The sequence below is a fragment of the Coenobita brevimanus genome, chromosome 52 (genome assembly GCF_032717465.1).
Source record: "Coenobita brevimanus isolate Jiangsu-jjx chromosome 52, ASM3271746v2, whole genome shotgun sequence".
Classification (NCBI taxonomy): domain Eukaryota; kingdom Metazoa; phylum Arthropoda; class Malacostraca; order Decapoda; family Coenobitidae; genus Coenobita; species Coenobita brevimanus.
Genome location: NC_137005.1, coordinates 31,305,314 through 31,323,041, shown reverse-complemented (window position 1 = coordinate 31,323,041; position 17,728 = coordinate 31,305,314).

Sequence of the window (17,728 nt, the reverse complement as noted above, 5' to 3'; positions counted from 1 at the left end):
GTAAAACAATAATATTTTTAAACATAATTAGATATAATAAAAACAAAATAAAGAAATGAAAGCACAAGTTTATAAGTCACTCATAAAAGAAACAAAATTCCCAAGGGTGACGCACATCTCCCCAAGGAGAGAGAGAGAGAGAGAGAGAGAGAGAGAGAGAGAGAGAGAGAGAGAGAGAGAGAAGGCAGGCAAGGGGCAGTGTTGAGTGCATTGTCAAGCTGAGGGAAAGATGAAGGAAGGGAAGGAAGGAGGGAGAGAATGATTGAATGAAAAGGCGCTGTAACACCGAGGTCATCTGGCGTCATATGTAAAACAATAATATAATAAAAAACAAAATAAAGAAATGAAAGCACAAGTTTATAAGACATAAAAGAAACAAAATTCCCTAGGGTGATGCACATCCCCCCAGGAGAGAGAGAGAGAGAGAGAGAGAAAGGGGCATCGCGAGTTTGGAAAACGTGCCAACACTGTACAGAGGTTCGTGCCCCACCCAAACCGCCACTTTAGAATGGTACGACCATAGAATTGTCTCGTCAGTGAGATAGTTAACACTTCCGGTATTATTGTCTCAAGCCCCGATACTCCCTCTAAGCTGAGATGTTAGCTAGAACACAACATTATTCTAAGTTGTTCCGACCATGAATGGGTTAATATTGACAGTATTAAATCTTCCCGGTCCAGCGACTTACCCCCATCTAAAAAAAAAAAAAAAAAAAAATCATACGATAGTAACTGGAATAATGTCTATTTTCATAACCATGAGAATGTTATTGATATCAGTACTAAGACTGATTGTCTCTTATACTCTGAACAAACAAACAAAAAAAATCGCCTGGAGGCGGTGGCTCAATCGGTAGAGAGTTAATCTGCAGTCCTAATGGACCTGGGTTCAAATCCCGCTGGGGCAGGGAACAATTTAAGGATTTGAATTTCATAAAATCAGACTTTACTGATCTACCAGAAGACCCGCCGACATGTCGTAAAAATACCCCCGCTAATACCAATACACCAGTCCTGTATGAGACAGCCCTAGTATGTATTCAATATGGACGGTGGGTGTTAGCGCCGAAGTGGTGACATGTAGAGGTGTGCGGTACGTAGAAGGACTACTGGGCCTTGAAAGCAGGCTGTGAAGCCTATGCCCAGAGTCGGTCACATTAAAAAAAAAAAAAAAAAAAAAAAAACATAACTCCAGTGTGTTGCTGGTGTCAGTATTCTCTCCAACTCCTATGATTTATTCTTAGCAATATTAATTCTTGGCCGTCAGCCTGAATATCATACTAGACTTGTCCCGAACATTAACTGTTTACCACACTACTACCACGTATACCATTTTTTTCTTGAATGTATTTAGCAATGTTTTCCCCTACATTTTTTACCATCTATATATTGTTTGTTTCAATATTTATGGGTTGGACGGCTGAGTATATATAGCTTGCCTGGAATTTGTGGTGATTGCTGTGTTGATTAACCCTTGTTGTTCAAATACACTTGACAATGCAATGTGGTAATTTGATTTTTTTTTTTTTTTCACTGTAGCTGCGACTGTGATGCCAACCCACACAATATGGGCGTTAATTCGTTCCATTAACTGTTGTTTCCTTTTCCAGATCATTCAAGCCTTTCCCTCACTTCCCCTATCTGTCTATCTGTCTGTCCTTGACAACTATCCTCCCTGTTCTTTTGGCTGGGAAAATATTCTTTAGATATATACACTGCTTTTACCCATTTCATACGTCCGATTCTGGGTAAAGACTTTACATTACGTTCCCTGTGGCTCAGCAGACATCCCACATACTACACACCTTCACGGGTCACTACTTCAGTCCATATCGATTACATGAGAATGCTCACTCATTTAATACTGGTGTAATGCTGTTAGCGGCGTATAATTGTGATATGTTTGTGGGTTTTGTGGAAAATGTGCACTGTGTAACCCGTGTATCTGGTAACATTCTTTTTAGCTAATATTTGCAATATCTAGGAGATGTATTCAGCTTAGGTGAGACTTTTCAAACTAGACGAGTCAGAAATAGTCTTCCACAACCGCAGGACAAACGCTTTTCTTTAGCTCTGAATAAACTTGAAACTGGAAGGGTTATAAAAAAAAAATACTTTACATTAACATTTACACCACCAGGTAACTCCCACTGCTCCTTTAATTTAACATGAAGATTTCCAGCCCCTTTCACCTCTATTCATGATCAAATGGAGTCAGAGTGGGGGGGGGGGGTGTCGATTTGACTAGTGACCAAGGAGATTCATTTCTACTTTATACCTAAGACTCAGAAACTCATGTAATTACGACTTAGTATAAAATTGTCATGGGATAGCAATAACAATGCAAAAATATCATCGTAGTGATATAGGAAAGTGTCATTGCAGCGGTATGGTTAATGAGTATGTTTTTCCAATTCGCAAACGTACGTCTGAAAGAATCATTATCATCATCATCACCATCATAATCACCACTGTCATCATCATCATCATCATCATCATCATTATCACGAACTTTAAAATAAATTCTCAGTGTGTACGTTTCTGGATGTTATTTACAAATCATTAACATTAACAATACAAGAAATTACTGACCCATACTTAAACGAGCGAGGAGGATCTTGGACGAATGAGAGAATGTGTGGTTCAAAAATAGTTGATGATTATAACTTACTTACCTCGTTTGATGCAGACATCTGTTTTGCACCTGTTAATGCTAGACAATTGTATAATATGAGACTGAGTCTTCGGAGTTTGAGGGTATCAGTACTGGTACCAATAACCTCATGGTTGGATCAGTTCTAACATTCTGTTGCAGCAGACATCAGGCGGTTATATTCTGCTGAAAATGATTCATAGGAAAGTGAGACTTTTAATACTGGTACAATTAGCTTTATAATGCCGGAACTCCACTACCATTTCATTCCAGATAATGCCAGGTTATTTTCTTTTCCCTGGATTCATGAAACCATTATCGTTTTAGTACAAGTAAATGTATACCACTAACGTTCTCACAGTTAGAACAGTTCATAGCAATGTATTTCAGCGAAAGCGATACGCTTTTTGTTCAGCAAAGCATGAGTCATATGAACCACAAGATGTAATTACTGATACCATTAACCCTTCCATGGTCGTAACAACTGCTGTAATCTCTATCAGCAAACGATTCTGTTTGCTCTGAGTGACAAGATCCTGAACGTAATAACAGCGTTACCCTTGGAAAAATTTTAACAATCTGTTTTAGGAAATGCCTCACCATTTTTCAGTCTGAATAATGTTAAAAATTCAGTGATATTCATAATATTCATACCGTGTAGCCATTTTAGTTTAATCAGTGATTCAATGAACGTCACCATAATGGAGGAAAGAGAAACGTGCTTGTTAGCATAGCTGTGAGACTTTATTTTAATACGAGAGAGAGAGAGAGAGAGAGAGAGAGAGAGAGAGAGAGAGAGAGAGATTTGCCACAAAATTCCCTGTATTTTTTTTTTTTTTACCCACTCCATCATTGCCCTGGAGACTCTCTGTCTCTCTATCATCATCGAGAATTATATATATTCTTCACGGTGTTGCTCTCCCTGATTTTCTTTAACTCATACATTCATTTTATATCAGCTGCCTTCCTTCCTATCCTCAGTTTTGCTTCCTACATAGTATGCAGAAAGAAACGCTTTGTGTGTGTGTGTGTGTGTGTGTGTGTGTGTGTGTGTGTGTGTGTGTGTGTGTGTGTGTGTAATTCACCGGGTCACCGGGTCGGTCAGGATCACTTTATGGTCATGATCGTTAGATTTTACCCTCCCGGAAGTGAGCTGAGAGCTCATATAGTCCGATCTAAGGGCAAGGCTGTGACCTTCACACACGCACACACCCGTTCCCTTGCTCAAGGGGGACAGTAACCACCCACTTCGTCAGTGAAACTTTTCGCAACCTGAGCGAGGCTCGAACTCCCGTCTACCAGATGGCAAGCGAGAACGTTACCACTGAGCCAGCGAGCGGTGTGCGTGTGTGTGTGTGTGTGTGTGTGTGTGTGTGTGTGTGTGTGTGCACGTTCTTGGTTTTGTTTTGAAAAGGTAAAATACCGATTAGTTATATGATACAGAAAATATTAAAATCAAGGGCAGCAAATGAAATGGCGCAGGGTGTACCTAGCATGAATAGCGGATATGTAGATTCAAAATTACAAGCTGCACTTTTCAGACCCTGGGGCATCTCTTTGGACGGTTCTCTCTGTTTGTCTCTTGGGAACGATTTTCGGTCGCAAGGTGCTTCAAATCCGATAAATTTAGGGAAGCCACTTCACCACTCACCACACAGGCCAAACCTTATCAAACCAACCAACACCACAACACCTATACTCACACCAAACAAAATCGCCCTCCCACAACACGCCATATCAAAGGCATTATCCAGCAGGCTTTGAAACTCCCGCATCTAGCTTTTGCAGTGTATTGTCATATATTTACACATCGATTTGAATAGCTCTTTCAGAAGCTTAATTATAGCGGTTGTCGGTAGGAATGAATCAAATAACACCATATCGTCATGACAACAAAGGTGTTAACCTGTTCACGATAAGAGAACATTATCTTCCTCCTATTCTTGCTATCTCCGGACAATTTTTTCAGCTTGGTTTTCAAATTTGAGATGCCTTAAAACAGCAGCAGTTAGTTACAGCCTTCTTTAACAGTTTCGGCAACAGAATTTTTCCCTGGGTTAGATAAATCTGTCTGGTGATAGCAAGAATGAAGTAAAGTAGTCGTCATAGCGAAGACGTTAATAGAGACATTTTGTAACCTGTACCTTGGCAGAGTTGCATGAGGGACATGTTCTGAGTGAGAACATAAAAATGGAATAATGAAGAAGCAAGGAAACAAACAATAAACAGAAATGTTGAAATAACAAATTTTTAGAAGTATGCAAAAAAATATGAGCAATGACTTCTCCGAGGACGTAATTTTTATTTGATTCTTGCCATTTATATAAGACGTAATTAAGCTTAGATTATACTCCTTCAAAATGAAAGGGTTTGACACAACCTCAATGAAAATTCTCATTAGAACGAAATCCTCTCCAGAAATGTTGGTGTCGTGGGACTTGTAAACAAAAAGTTGTCTTCGCAGGAGAGGAGTTATCAATTCGTTAACATTCTTTTTCACGTATTTACTTCCTGACAGTTATATTTCCTTCAGGAAAGACAATTTAAAATACCTGACTTAGATAGCCTACTACTTTAATTTAACACTTCACTTAACAAATGTCTTAAGTTGAATAAAATCATTTGGCGGCAGCGAGAAAATAGAAAAAAACTGAGCTAATTCATCAGAGCAGTGAATGAATTCAAGGAGAACTATATGTTCTGGTATATAAACATACTACCTTTGAAAACTGAAAAGATAAAGTTGGAAAGATGCAAGAAAGAAGTTAAAATGAAGGACAGGGGAAATATCCCGATAAGAAGGAGTATGTAAGGTACTCACTGAACAGAAAAGGATAGAAAAGAGTATGGTAGGGCAAAAAACAGAAATCTGAGTCAAAAAGAGGACAAGATGCAATGAAAGAACACAGGTGATTGGAAGGGCAACATATGGTAAGAGCCAGAAATACGAAAAGGAAGTGGTAAATCAATCAAAGGAAAGAAATATAATAACAGCAGGTAGTGGGATGGAAACCGATGGACCAGAGGACAAAATACTATATAGGTAGGGGAGATTTCAATCCTTCCTCCCAAAGATGTGATTATTATGTTTTCTTGTCCTCAACAGTTGGTTCATTGAAGCTTAGGAGATATATTCCGGGCACCAGGAGTTAGATATATCTCTGGTTTATCCCCTTACCACCAGGGGTGAATAAAATCGTTGAATAAAATAGTCTGCTGGTAGCACTGATAAAATGTACAGTCGCTGGACTGACAGGGTTCAGAATGGATTTTAGGTGAAAGGAAGGGGAAAATTCCATAAATAAAAAGCAATATCCCCAGTGCTAGACAAAGAGTGGCAAAAAGGGGACTGGATGAAGAAAGGAAAAGTACAATATTAAGCGGAAGATTCAGGGCCCTTTAGTTAATACCCCTGGTGTGGTGCGGTGTGATGTGGTGTGGACTGGTGATTTCGTGTGGTGTGTGGCGCTGTGTGGTGTGAAAATGGTGTGGCTTTGCAAGTCATAAAAGCATAAGGGAGTGAAGGACCTCTCGTTCGAAAAACATTAGAGTGAGACGGACAGAGCTGTTCCCAGAGATGTTCCTGCATCTAAAAGTTTGGTAAGAGCAAGAAAGAAAGAAAGAAGGACCTAATAAAATGTTTGGAGGGAAAATGAAGAACTTTTCTGAAAACGAGAAAATGTTTGTGAGATGTAAAAATGATGATGATTCGCATGATGATGACAGTGATCCTAATGATAAAGATGCTTTGTGAAGGTGACATATATGAGATAAGAATGCATTACGCCACCCTAGACGAAAATGACGATAGTGAGGGAAGAAAAATACAAACTCGTAGGGAAGGGCGTATGAAAAACTGCTAGACTAGATTGTTGGGTTAAGTTGCAAACCATGACTTTTTGGAGAAACTAGTTAAAAGTTGCATGGATTTACGAATAAGTGTCCAAAAAGGGGATTGTGTACAGTATGTGAGTGCCTGTAATATTTGACAGTGTTTGTGGAAGGTGCTGGATGTGTCGTATGGAAAGAACAAAAAGTGAAATTTTCCGATGATAAGTAAATGGTGAACACTTAATCACCTACGACTCACCCTGTTTAGTAAAGTTGTTTGCCGTTACCTTGAATAGAATTACTAAGGAGACCATGAGTGTCAAACGGTTGAAGGTGGTAGAATTAACTATCTCAGGTTCCAATGACACTCAGCTGAATAATGTCTAGTTTTAGCTGAAATACAATACTAGAGCTATCCCTACCATGGATGGATTAGGAATGTAAGAATTCTGGATGGAAGTGTCGTTAAGAATAAGGTGTCGATGTTTCTGGAAGCCGTTAGATGGCCCATATGGAAAAAAGGAAAATGGTGAATTTCCCCTGGCAGGGAAATTGTTAACCCTTTGACGCCTATGGTCTTTTCACCATAATCTGTCCCAGATTTTTGTCCTTTTTGCTGTTTTTTTCTCATAGAACACTGACATAGAAGGACAATGCTATGACTACTTGCTTTCCATAACACTTCCTTGTGACCAGCATCATATAACAGTGGTAATCTTATGATACAACTAAGTGTTAGAGATACAGAGAAGGATCATATTGTTTGGTAGTAGAAAGAATGAAAAAAAAATAAAATAAATAAATAATCGCACTGAAAGCGTTAACCTCTTCACCAAATACTTCATAATCACTCCCATCTCCTCACGGTTTTATTGAAGTTAGGATGGAGTTTTCAAAATAGAAGAATCAGATGCAGCCTTCTTGAACTCTTTCCATACGAGATTCATTCATAAGCTTAATAATAATCTTGAGGAATCACGAAAAAAAAAAAAAAGTTATCACACTGATGAGGTTAACCGCACTGTGAATCCCAAATCGGCATGAAGAATAAGAAGGTGAAAAGAAGACTACGCAAATAGATGGCTGTATACTGCGAGAAGGTCAATTCGAACCCCCCGTATGACAGAGTATCTTTTCTTTTCATTCTCTTTTATTATGTGTTTCATTTTGCTGTTACATAAAATAGCGCCAGCAATATCTTCGACTGATAAAGCCACAGAGAAGTGTCGACAAACTTTGGCTCATTACTGTACACATCCGCCTTTAAAAAAAAAAAAAAAAAAAAAAAAAAGCTCCACATACCGCACACAGCATTCTGAAACATGGACGAAACGGGGATATACATATAAGCCACAATGTAAAGTAAGTACAGATATTACACTTCTTATTTTATAGTCATTATAATAGTGTTAAATAGGATGGTATACAGCCTGCGGTACCAGCCAAATATATATCTGTCAGAGAAGTCGGTTTACTTTCCTATCTGTCTGTCTGTCTGTCTCTTTATCTATCTGTATATTTATCGATCAGTCTGTCTCTCTAATTATCTGTCTACTTATATATTCATCTCTCTGGCTGTCTATTTAACTATTTTTCTATCTACCTCTCTGTCTAGCTATCTCTTTATCTATTAACTTATCTATTTATCTATCTACATAGGAAGCTATCTATCTATCTCTCTATGTCTGTCCATCTATCAGTTTATCTATATACCATCAATCCACCTGTCTACTCATTCATAAATTTCTCTGTTTATATAACTATCTGCTTGCACTCTATCTAGCAATCAGTCAATCATTCAGTCAATTAATCTATCTGTCTGTCTGTCTGTCTGCCTATTGAACCCAAACTGAATAGATGTCTGTGTCTAAAAAATGTGTTCATATTCATATCCTTCGAACAACAGGGGAGCAATCCTCTCCATGACGGGTGCACGATGTTTGACAGGTAAACAAATAAAACAGTACAACAAAAAGCTATAACACTGCGTAAAAGTGTAAGGGCGTAAGTATATAGAGTGAAAGTCAGAAAAAGACAGGATTGCCTAAGAACGGAAAAGCATGGAGGAAAAAAAAATAATAGCTTTATCGGCCATTTCGTTGGTACTGCATATTTACGCGAAGACGATGAAGACAGTGCAATAAACGTTTATATATATATATATATATATATATATATATATATATATATATATATATATATATATATATATATATATATATATATATATATATGTGTGTGTGTCTGTGTGTGTGTGTGGACTGGAGAGAACAGTGTATTGGACTGAGCATGAACTGTATTTTTTTCATGCATGGAAGATGGAACCAAAGGCTAGAAGCTCGCAAGATTATTCCCTCCAAGGAAAAATAAAAACAAGATGAAAGAAAAACATTCTGGAGCCGAATACTAATGGCCAGCTAGAATGCGCAGTTTGCCAAGTCCACGATTATGGCCATATCTTGATACCCTGAAGGTTTCATGTTGATAGCTCAAGCAGTTCATGATATATACTGGTGCTAAAGGAGGGTGGTAAAAGCTAGCTGACCTTTGGCAGCCATTTTGGTGATCCTGACCTTGACCCCGAGTGCTCATTTTCGAACTCGTCCAAGATTTTGGCAATATCTTCATACCCTGAAGGTTTCATGTTGATAGTTATAGCCGTTTATGAGATATAGTGGTGCTTAAGGCGGGCAATAAAATACTACCTGACTTTTGGCAGCCATTTTGTTGACCTTGACCTTGACCTCGAGTGTCCATTTCTGAACTCGCCCAAGATTTTGGCCATATCTTGATACCTTGAAGGTTTCATGTTGATAGCTCAGGCCGTTCGTGAGACGTAATGGAAACACACACACACACACACACACACACACACACACACACACACACACACACACACACACACACACACACACACACACACATACCGACAGTCACACAGATGCGAACAAAAACAATATCAAGGCGGCCGATAAATATGTCACCAATGAATGGAGTTTACAAACAAAAGAAAGTGTAAATACAAGAGGTGATATATTATGGAAACTTTTATTCCCGACTGTACATATGTGGCGCAAGTTTGTGAACAATTTTCGTATCGTGTAAATGGTGTATGTATGGGGTTCTACCTTAGATATATGTTTCAACTGCTCTTCGAGAACGAGAATGGGCCTCCAACCTTACGTCTAAAGCTGGAAGCATGAAGAAAGAATGAAAACTGCACACACACACACACACACACACACACACACCCTAGTGCACGAGCGTTCGTGACCTGCGATATTCACAAAGTTAACAGCATTAACCAGAGTACTGTAAATAAAGTTAGCAGTGAGAACTTATGTCAATACCCCAAACCTGAAGCAAACCCTTTATATTTCAGAGTCGCATATGCAATGCCTATAGTTGTCAGATGTGACAACCTGACTGATTTAACGCAGAGTACAGTTAGTTTCATTACAGAGAAGTTAGGCATATTCTATCATCATCACAAGCTTCATGAAATATATATTGTTAAAAACATGTGACTTATCCACACCTGTGCACTCTCAGAAATAATAATACGTCCCTTACGCCTAGATATGTGGGTCCAAACTGAGTCATTTTTGCAACAGGAAAGGTAGCTAAGATGGTCATGAGATTGCCACAAACATTGTAGGTTGTTTACAGAATCACTAAGTAGTTTGTGTTAATTAGTAGTCTGCAGTCACCAGTCGATGGAATGAATCAGTTATTAGGCAGTATTTAGTGTTACCAGTTTACGAGTAGGCAATATGTAGTGGAATTAATATGTTATTAGTTAGTCAGTGTTGGTTAATAATCTGTAGGCAACATATTCAGTGGAATATATCGGTTAAATCTTTGATTTTTTTTTTTTTTTTGTATGGTCTACTCTGGGCATAGGCTTCACAGCCTGCTCCAAGGCCCAGTAGTCCTTCTACATATCATACACTTCTACATGTCACCACTTCGGCGCTAACACCCACCGTCTATATTGAATACATGCTAGGGTTGTCTCATACAGGCCTGGTGTATTGGTATTGGCGGGGGTATTTTTACATGTCAGCTGATCTTCTGTTAGATCGGTAAAGTCTGCTTTACATGAAATTCAAATCCTTAAACTGTTCCCTGCCCCAGCGGGGATTTGAACGTGGGTCCGGTAGGACCGCAGATCACCTCTCTACCGATTGAGCCACCGCCTCCCCCAGCCAAACCTTAATATTTGTTACCCAGCATTTAGTCAGTGGCTGGTAGCCAGTATTTAGCCTAACTGTTAATCAGTGGTCACCAGCCAGTAGTTGGTAGCCAGTAGCCAGCAGTTAGCTTGTAGGTAGAAGCCAGCAGTTAGTAGTTAGTAGCCAGTAGCCAGCAGTTAGTTAGCAGTTAGTGGCCAGCAGGTAGTAGATAGTAGCCAGTAGTTAGTATTTAGTGGCCAGCAGTTAGTTAGCAGGTACTAGCCAGCGGTTAGTAATTTGTTGCCAGTAGCCAGTTTGTAGTTAGTAGCCAGCAGTTACTTGGTAGTTTAGCCAGTCTTTAGTTGCCAACAGTTAATTTTCAGGAAGTGTGGAGATCTTGTGTGTCCTTCTGTAATAACCACAGTATCTCCTACATTCAGGAGTTTAACAGCCGGTGTAGGATACATTGATTAGCAGTCTGAAACTAGGTCTTGGGGTGCCAACTCTGTCCTTCCTGAGTGATCACGACAACTACGATATTAATGGGTTCACCTGCATCTGTCAGAGTAGAAAACTTCTATCCTCTTCGAAAGAAAGCAGTTTCGACCATACACTGGGGCATTGAACAATTAGATGAGTGGATTTTCATTAAAACATATTTGCCTGATCTTCCACAATACCCTCAGACATATCGAGAAACTGTTCCCGGTAATCCCATCAGATCAGTAATGAAAGAGACTACCCTAACATGTAATCATTGTGAACGTTTGGAGTTAGCTCCGAAATGGTCATACGTGAAGGTGTGAGCAGGTAGAAGGACAGCTGGACCTCAGAGAATAGACTCTCAGTATGTGAACGTGTGGTCAGTTAGGACTGCACGACCTCAGAGAATGGACTCTCAGTATCTACGCAAGACGGACAAAAAAGTAGGATTAATTGATTAATAATGCATGCAGTGAGGTTGGAGAGAGGTTACTAAGTACGAGTATCTATAGATCAGCGGGGATCAGTGAGTGGGAGAAAAGTGATGGAAGAAAGGTAGACAACTGAAAGGTAGAGATAAAATTATCAGAGAGAGAGAGAGAGAGAGAGAGAGAGAGAGATTTAATGGACAAGCTAATGCCAGGCAGCTACGGCCATTTGGCACTAAGGCAAAAAACATATTAGCATACGAGTGCGCGATAAAAGAATAAGACGAGTAGCAGAAAAAAAGGCAGGATTCACCAATGAGATCAGGCAGTGAGGGCGGGCGGCCTAAATCATGAAGGAAAGGGAAAGCACGGAGACGTTCAACAGCGTATTCAGGACAGTCTACTACAAGATGCGCTACAGGACAGAGAGAGAGAGAGAGAGAGAGAGAGAGAGAGAGAGAGAGAGAGCACGACAAAAATCTTTGTGAAGGAACTAAATTTCAGTGACGATCATTTTTTTTTTTTTTAATCTGTCTCCTTACAGTGAAATGGCAGCACCATTTTTACTGACGCTGAAAAATTGTTCTGACAGGTTACATATAGTGAAAGAATTTTATTATACGTAGAAGTAATTTAATTAACGTAGAATGATCACAGAGATATAAACTACTGCATATATGGTACCCCACCCAATTAAGCAATTAGAAGTAGTTTCAGGGCACTGGGATGTAAAATGACGGCACCTGAATTTTACTGGCTAGTAAAGGATGATCTACATGCAGAATGCAAAGATATAGATGTATCGACTGGCCGAGGACTATTAAGGCAGACTATCACCGTTTTCTAGGTCAAAGTCTTCCTAGGAAACGACCAGTGAGAGTCGATAGTATATCCAGGCCACGGTTGTACGCCTGGGAGAATAGGGACATGAGGGAAACAAATGGTGCTTAAAAGTTAGACCGACCAGGGACTAGTAGTCAGGTTCTACGATTTGTGAGCTGGTTATGCCAACCAATACATCACCATCCCCCACGAATTTACGGTCACAGAAATAGTATCCACCAATGGTTTGAGGAAAACTCACGCGTAACATAAAAATTGAACCATTAGAGACACGCAGTGGTAGAAACCAGATTCTGGCTGTGTCTCGCCAGATGTTAATTTTCTTCGCACCAACATTGGGAAAATGGCTGTGTTTGATTGTACAATACCTACATTTTTTTTTTTAATCTATACAATTTCATCCTGTGGCTTATATTTTTAATGTTCTCCAGTAACATATGTATGTTTGCTTTCTACTTCAGCTAACAGAGCACAAAGATGGAAGTTATAACACAACAAAAACTGTACATTTATAGATATTTACATCGAAATAAGGAAAAAAAATCGCGTAAACAGCATCAGCTTGTTTTGAGAAACCCTCGATCGTTTGAGTAGATACAAAACAGTCGGGGACATAATATTTAACCACTTATGTTCCTCATACTCCTCTGTTGGATAGTATTCCTAAAGCAGGAGAGTCTTTTTTGGTGTTTTTCTTTATCCATAGATGTAGTGTGCCAGGGAGAAGAATGGCAAATATGAAGAAGCAGATGCAGTGGAATACCAAGCGAAATCCCTACCCCCCCCCCCATACAAATGGGTTATCTTTCTTATAGCGTGTCCTTGCGCAGATTCCCCGTAATGGAAGTTATCAGGATCAGTAACATCCTTCACTGCGCTGAAGGAAGCTGTCCACGCGATACACAAAAGAATTTAATATAGTCGACATCTTCCACTTCTGCAGGGCTTCCGTGTATCACAGTCAGAGGAGAACCGACTACTGCTTGTATGAATACTTGATCCTTTCAGCGCGAGCGCGTCCGTTACATTTTTATTTTCTTAATGCGGTCGACTCTGAACATATGCTTAAAAGCTTGTTCACTGAGGCCTACCAGTCCTCCCTCGTGCACTCACCTTCACATGTCATCACTTCAGCACTATAATCCATTTTACGTATTTAATATATGCTAGAGCTTTCTTATGGAGGACTGGTGTATTAATGTGTAAAATAGGTAGAAGTCGTACCAAGTCTTTAGTGCCATTGAAAGTCATGTACCATGTTACTTCAGTTTTTGGAAGGGATGGTAATTAAATTATAAAATATGTACAAAATGATGATCAGGTAAGCCTCGGAGCCTCTGAACGACAAAGTGATGTCAGAAGCCGAACTTTTTCAGTCTGATGATATACATAGTTTTATTCTTGCAGCCAAACGATCCCCATGGTTGTTCAATATTTATATATATATATATATATATATTTATATATATATATATATATATATATATATAGAGAGAGAGAGAGAGAGAGAGAGAGAGAGAGAGAGAGAGAGAGAGAGAGAGAGAGAGAGAGAGAGAGATGGGGTGATGAGAGAAATAAAAACACAAGTAATAGAGAAAGGGATGGCGTTGATAATGAATGGTGATGGAAAGAATATCTCAAATTTGTTGTATGCTGATGATGCAGTAATGCTTGCAAATACCGGACAAGAACTTGGTAGGCTAGTGCAGACTTTTACTGATGTCTGTGAGCGTCGTGCTTTGAGAGTAAATATACAAAAAGTAAGGTGATGGTTATTGAGAGAGAAGGTGACTCCCAGTGCGATGTTACAGTGAATGGAGAAAGAAACTGGAATTGGTGAGTGAGTTCAAATACCTGGGTACAGTGATAGAAAAGAGAGGAAAATGTGCAAAAGAAGATGAAAGAAGAGAGACACAAGGAAGAAAAGTAGCTGGTGCAACGAAGACCTTGAAAAGAAACAGAGGCTTGATTGTTGCAGCTGCACGAGGCTTACATGAAGGAGTGTTATTGTCAACTTTAACATATGGATATGAATCTATGGTGTGGCATGAAAATGAAAAGTCAGGATTAAGAGCAGTGGAGATGGGACTGCTGAGGAATGTATGTGGAGTACAGAGGGTGGACAGGATACGAAATAATGTGATTCATGAAAGATGTGGAGTGAGGAAGTCGGTGGACACCAGAATCGAAGAGAGTATACTGAGATGGTATGGTCATGTGGAGAGAATGGATAGCAATACAGTGGTGAAAAAGGTATATCTGAGCGAATTTGAAGGAGGGAGGAGGCGAGGTAGGCCAAGGAGAAGGTGGAGAGATATTGTGAATAAGTGTGTGAGGATGAGAGGTTTGGAAGTCGATGAGGCTAGGGAACTGACAAAAGATCTAGCAGGCTGGATGAATATTGTGAAGAGAAGTGCATGATCAGGGATTTGGCATCCCTTTTTAACATGGCAGCGTCCGGATTGACTCTGTCGGATACGTTATATGAAGCTACAGAACGTGGTGAATGTTTTTGACGTATCCAATAGACCCAGGACTCCGGGGGCTTGAATGATCTGTGAATGGAAGCATGGCCCATTGGATTGGGCAAATTTGAGCTGTCTGGAGATTGTTACTCCTCACCCAGCCCCAGGTTTGGAAAGGAGATTCGGATTTTATATATATATATATATATATATATATATATATATATATATATATATATATATATTTATATATATATATATATATATATATATATATATATATATATATATATATATATATATATATATATATATATATATATATAGGGTGAAGCGGTCCAGGTCAAGGCACCTTGATTAATATGGTACATGATTTTGGCTCAGACTGTTCTCCTGACAGGAGGGAAGCAAGAGTATTTTGTATTTTGTCCTCTCTCTCTCTCTCTCTCTCTCTCTCTCTCTATCTCTCTCTCTGTATATATATATATATATATTTATATATATATGTGTGTGTGTGTAAGGAAAAACGTATGTAAAAAAAAAAATTGTCCTCTCGGAGACCTCTCCTTTTACGTTAAAAAAAAAAAAAAAAAATTCTCTCACCATTATTGACCAATTCAGTAATTTTAAAACTAACTCAGAAACAAACATTGGGGGGTGACCCCCCACCCCCCCGGTCGGGCCATCCCTAGTTAAATGGTAAATAATCCCAGGCTTTCTGTTATATGCTAGCAATTGCAGGAGTGGGGCGGTAAAGTCAGCGGTGGTTCGTGCATAAATATTTAGGATATGTTGGTGGCCGAGGAATTTAGTGCCCTCCTTAACTTAAACTCCTTTATCCCCAAACATTACTGCATCCGATTTTTAACAGTATTCCTGCATTATCCATTAAGTTGCCTGCGCATCCAAGAGTGGGTGTGAAGGTAGGAGGGGTGGGGGACTCTTAATCCTTTGACTGCGTGGAGTTTCCCTCTGATTGAAGGCAGCAATACACTTACAACACCCACAAGATTCAATTGAGGTATCTTGAAAATAAATACTATATCATAGTTCCATCATTTTGCCACTTTTTGCAAAACATGGTGACTGAATTTTTTTCAAACTTGGTTTATTGATAACTTACCTTATCCAGCAACACATATTGGTGGGTGATTAGGATTCGGCCCCCGAATACTTTTGTTTCGTCCAAACCAGCTCTACCTTCCGAAAACAACTGCAGCATCCAAAATTCATAAACAACACTGCAACACCCCATAATTCTTCAAGTACGTGCATGCCTCTGTTAGAGATAACCTCGATTTGGATGCTACATGCAATCATCATTTTTTGTGGAAATTAAATAAATGGATTTGATATTCCATACTACCATCATTTTCTGTGGAAACTTCTTTAAGTGATTTGACTGTTACTTGAAACCATCATTTTTTTTTTCTAACCTTGCCAAGTCATTAATTGTTATCATCATTTTAGGGGGAAGAAATTTTTAATATTCACCACTGTTACTATCTACCGTAATTTTTTGTTGATCAAGTGAGGGTGTCCAAGGGGTGGAATGCTGAATAGTGCCTGAAGACAAAATTATGAAAGATTTTCAGTTTCCCCTTTGGCTTTCGGGTGCGATTCAGTGTTCCTCCTCGTGGACTCGATAAATATAATAGCTTGCTGTTAGTTAAATATCGCAATTCTGAACCTTGCAATGAAAGACTATAGGTGAGATTTGTCTTTCCATGTTCCTTTCTCTCTACTGGTCTCTAAGCTAATAATCAGCAACATAGGAATGAATACATTCTCATGATTAACATGGAAATCACACACTCATGACAAACTTGAAGCACAGTCAGTCTGCATCAGCTGCTACTAACTGTAACTACGGCACACCGCAGTACACCAAACCAAGGCACTATACAACCTCTCATCATCACACAACGTAACACAACACCACAACAAACAAAAAATTATCAACAAAAACAAATACACTATAACATCACATACTTAAAGTAATGTCAGTATACATCTCAGTCACTTTTCAATGAAACCGCATAATCCCACACCTCTACACCCGACCATGCAAACAGTCATCACCAAAAAGGTATCATTGGTCTCATAGCCCCAGAGACATCTGACATTTCTGTGTTTTATGGGGTTACGATGGTAATACTGCTATCCCGTTCAAACTACCGTCAGTTTCCAATGAGAAATTGCCAAGGGTGGGTGTGCAACTCTGTGCTCCAATTCTATCATTGTGTTTCTATGGTGTCTGGGTCTCTTAGCCACAAAGATACCATTTGGAGAGGTAATATATATAATCTTCATGTGCTACTTGTGAAATCGGAAAATGACATAATAATTCTGAATTATGTGAAATATAATCAGTATCATTATGTGTTGGTGTAGGACTAGGCTTTGTGAGGCAGCCATTGTTACTGGGAGGTGTTGTGACATCTGATATTTTATTAGCTTTATATCATCCTCATTAAAAAAAAAAAAAAAAAAAAAAAAAAAAAAAACTGCCTGTCATTTATCGGCGATTTCTGGATTTTTGCCTAAATCAATTCTTCATCACGTGGCGCACCTACTGGTATAGCTGCCTTTGTCAGGTCAAGGGTATGGGTGGTCTAAAATGCGCCTCAAGTTTCTGCTTAAGTCATTGAAAATGAAGAAAATGAGACAGTTTTTATCGATTTTCCCAAAAGTACAAAAACATGACTGGCAGTTTTTTTTTTTTTTTTTTGAATGAGGGTGACGATATATGATAATATACCGTATATATTGCCTTATAATCTACCTTCCCTCACTCTTTTGTTAATTAAAACCAATAAGCATCATTTAGTAGTCATTATATGGGACTTA